This window comes from Dipodomys merriami, unplaced genomic scaffold, assembly GCF_024711535.1.
Source record: "Dipodomys merriami isolate MVZ:Mamm:240054 unplaced genomic scaffold, mDipMer1.0.p SCAF_287, whole genome shotgun sequence".
NCBI lineage: Eukaryota > Metazoa > Chordata > Mammalia > Rodentia > Heteromyidae > Dipodomys > Dipodomys merriami.
The window spans coordinates 482,619-487,179 of record NW_027204348.1 but is presented as its reverse complement, the minus strand read 5'-3'; the positions used below and the strand labels follow the sequence as shown (position 1 = coordinate 487,179).

At 31.6% G+C, this 4,561-nt stretch overlaps 1 pseudogene; it reads left to right on the top strand.

The window, feature by feature from the left end:
• Positions 1-1,311: 1,311 nt before the first annotated feature.
• Positions 1,312-1,408, top strand: LOC138838672 (U6 spliceosomal RNA; annotated as a pseudogene).
• Positions 1,409-4,561: the final 3,153 nt, after the last annotated feature.

Below are 4,561 nucleotides of genomic sequence, written 5' to 3'. Positions count from 1 at the left end.
TATAATCAGTAGGAATGCTTCAGAAATATGGAGAAAAACAGTTTGGGACAAGCGAGTTAAAACAATAAACATCAGCAGAGTAAAATCCCTTATAGATTAGAGGAAAACAACATTGTTTTTGTTTTTTTTTTTACCATGTGAATTCAGAAACCAAGAACACTTAGAAGGTATCACAAGTTTATACCGAAAACATTGCATTGATACTTTTTATATTCTAATATATATTCTAATCCTGATTATTTATATTCCAATCTATTTATTGGAATAAATATCAATTAATTTGTCAAATTATAATTAATTCTAGTAAAATTTACTGTGTGAAATATAAAATCAGCATATATAAATATAAAATATATAATTATATATAATATATGAAAATGTTTTGCATTGTTCTGTTGTGGTTATGGTATCAAAGGCAACTGTTTGAAAGTATTATTCCATTACTTCTACCTCAGTGTTTGGTAGAATTAGAACTAAAGCATTACCATTCGGAGATGTACAGCCTAGAGACAAGAAGAAACACTGTGATTAAAACATTACCAAATTAAGGCCTAATAACAAGAAGAAACATATGGACTTCTCCTGTCACTATGGAATATATTTGGTGATAGAAAATCAGTGGTGTAAGTTTCTGCCTGGTTGGATGGTAGACAGGCCAGGGCATTAGGGAATCATGCATATGAATAATTTTTCACCTTCTAGGCTTTAGCTACTTTTGAAATAGTAGGGTGTAATAAACAATTATATTTTGAAAAAAGACCTTCTAGTCTGAACATTTCTGTCTGAACTGTTCGTCTCTCTATGATCCCTTGTAACTAAGATTAGTTTTGCTCCAGTAAGACAATCTATGCTATCAGGGTAAGATATTCTGGTTGGTCTGTTCCTACATGGAGCAAGGGTATAGGGTCAGGGAGACATTTGTGCCAGTAAGCCTTTATTTGGGAAATTTTATGCTACTGAAGTTTAGAAGTAGCTCTTAAGTAAGGCTTACTTTGAATGCATTAGCTCCACAAAGCTCAATCAGTTGAGAAACAAGTATTTGAAAAGCCATCACCTTTGGACCTAGCTATAAAGGCTTCAAAGTATGATCAAATTTCAAATGAAAAAGACTTAAAATAATCATTGACAAAAATTACAAATGTGAGCAATCGAAGAAAAAATATGTTTTTTCCACCATACACAGAATTTTACAGAAATAATATGAATAGAAATTTTGGGAACAATAAGGTTTCCTTGTTACAAATAGGCAACCAAGGATATATGCCTGTCTTAAGATTGCATTATTAACTATTTAAATTTACAGGATACTACATGCTTCAGCAGCACGTCTACCCAAATTACAATACAGAGTTTTACATGGTTCTTGTACAAGGATGATATGAAAATTTGTGAAGTATTCCATATTTTTCATTCTTCAGATGCAAGAAATTAAACAGTAATTTAAAAATTGAGTACAAATATACAAGTGTAATAATACATGTAATTAATAGAAATAAATGTTAGTTTGACATCAATGTATTCAATCTTCACCTTTTTAGAAAGGCCTTTACATAGCATAACTTTTATAAAACTTTGAAATATGATAACATTGTCATTTTATCCCAAAGAAATAAAATTCTATAAGGACCTAGGAATTAAAGGAATCTTAAACTGTTTCTATATGGAATGCAATCTGAAAGGTCACATTTATTAATTAATTTATTATTATTGTAAAACAATGTTGAATTCAAAGTATTGTATCTAGGAGAGAATGAAATAGATTATGGACATTATACAAACAGAATACTAAATATTTTAAAATACACTGTTTCAGAAAAGCACCAGAATTATCTTTAGTTTCTGTACTACTCATTTCAACAGATAACTTAAAATTATTTCTGATTAAAAAATCACAAAAATCATTATAGGTGTATAAAAACAACTCAAATATATTTTTATATCAAAGTCAGGCAGTTCACTTGGAAGAATACCATGGAATCCATGAATTTTTAAAGTAAGATATTGCTGCTGTATTGTAAAAATATTTTGTATGGACACCTAGGATGGACTGGCAATTTTGAAATTTAAGAAACTTACCCAAACCATTAGGATTTAGGAGAACAATTTCTACAGCCTTCTACAACTTCAAAGAGGTAGTGATACATAATTATTATTTTGGCAATATCAAATGCAGTTTCTTCCAAGTTGTGCTTCAGACCTGGTTTTATATAATGGTTCAACAGAAGGAGATCTAGCATAACTTTGCTATTTCTATTCTCAGCAGAAAGATGCAAGGGGCTCAAGAAGCCTTTAGTTTGGTCATTTGTATCAGCATCATGATGAAATAAAGAAGCCACTCTGGTATTATTCCATGTATAAGTACTGTGCAGGGTTGTCCAGACATTCACGATTATTGCATGAATATCTACCTTGAACCACCAACTCATGGACAATATCTAAGTGCCCACTGTAGGCTTCTCGATGAAGAGGGGTATATTCATCGTTATCCCTAGCATTCACATGAGTGGCCTTTTTGGAAAGTAGTCTCTACACTGTAGTAAGGCGATTATTTTCGGCAGACCAAAGAAGAAATTTACATGAATCCTTCTCCATTTTTCTTTTGCAATTGATACCATTTCTTACTTTTTCATCTTGTTCCTCATCTTCATCAGAATTGCCTAGCCAGAGATTTTGAGTGCCAGTGAGAATGAGGTGTCCATGTATTTCTCCAATAGTTCACATTGGATGAACTGGTCAGAAAAATCCAGTAAATTTTCTGCATCTGTTTTTTTCACTATTATTTATTTTCTCCTTTTTAATTTTTACTATTCTAAATTATTCTAACTGGAGAGTAGGGAATTGGTAGAGAGCAGAGGAAAGATTTTCCTCCGTATTCAAAGGTACAGACTGAAAATGAGGACCAGTGGTGTCTTCATGTACAGCTTATTCTAGGAATGAGAAAATAGGAAATAATGCCTTCTATATAAATGAATTGGGAAATGGCAGAGCAGCAAGTGAAATGATGCAACCAAAAATATAAAAGCAAAATAAATTAGGATAATTATGGAACAATCATATTACCTATGAGAACCATGAAAGGGAGAGAGGAAGAGAGAGACAGATGTGAAATGATCTAGCTAACTACAAAATCCATCCCTCTGATCAATTTATAAAGAAAATAATTAAATTTTTTAAAAGAGATGGAAATAGAATTTAAGATCAGATGTCTCCATTGTTTTTAATTATATTTTTATTATCTTAAATACTTGGAAAATGGAATTTCCATTCAACAAATCAGTATTTTTTTAAGTATAATGGATCTTTATATAACTTTTCCACACCCTTCCAAACCTCACCCCACTTTAATTTTTTCTAGTTTCATACTATCTGCATTGAATATTATACCTTCACTCTCTTCCTCCATAACTCTCTTTATTCCTTCCTTTTGACTTCCCCTCACATCTTCCAAGTGATAGTTTCCTGATATATATTTTGTTGGATTAAAACTTCAATTTTATAAGAAATTACACCTTTGAAATACTCCTCTGCAAATAGCACGCTTTGGTTAATATATTTGTGTAAACCTGTATAAAGTTCTAGCTTCCAAATATGAGACAAAACATGGGTCCTTTGTGCATCTGGCTTAGTTCACTTAGTGACTTAGTTCACTTAATATATTTTTAGATCTATCCATTTCGTTGCAAATAATGTAACAGTCTTCAGAATGGATGGGTGCAATCAATTGTGTATATGTGCCAAACTTTTTCTAACCATCACTCGGCCAAAGGGTATCTGGGTTGTTTCCGTAACTTGGCTATGGTGAATAATGCAGCAGTGAACATGGTTGTGAAAGTGATTTTATTGTAATCTTTTGGTAGAATTCATCACTACCTTTATGGGAGCAATCCTCTAGCCAGTTTTCCAGAATAAGAACATCCCTCCCTTCATCTTCATCACAATGTATTGCAAGTCCTCAAAAACACACTTCCCCCTACAGGTCTAAATAAGCTAAAACCACATTGTTCCCATATTTTTTCAATACATTATTTCATAATTGTACATATAATTTAGTGAGAACCATCTATGTACTTTCCTAATGTGGGAATGAGGGACATCACAGAGTAAAAGTAAGAAGTATGCAATTGAATTAGCTATTATCACATTTAATATAATTTTCAGCTCCAATTCATAGCCTCACATAATATTATTTTAATCTTTATTTGATTACTTCATCTAACCTGTAAATTATAACAGGTGAGTTAAAAGCAAAGGCAAAAATTGTGGTTTGATTTTGACACTCATGTGTGAGGTTGCACAACATGGGCAAACAGATGGATTGGAATTAATAGCTCTTATCTATTTTGTTAACGTACAGATAATTTTCCCAAACTGATTTTTGCAATTCGTATTCCATTCAACAACAAGAAACATGTGGTCATTTCCTTTGTTTTGCTCCTTATTAACTTTTGTCTCCATTTTATTTTATAATGGATGATTTCATAAACCTACTGTAGATACAAAAATATGTTAAGATATTTCTATCTGTATGCATTGTTATATACATACACACATATATTACACA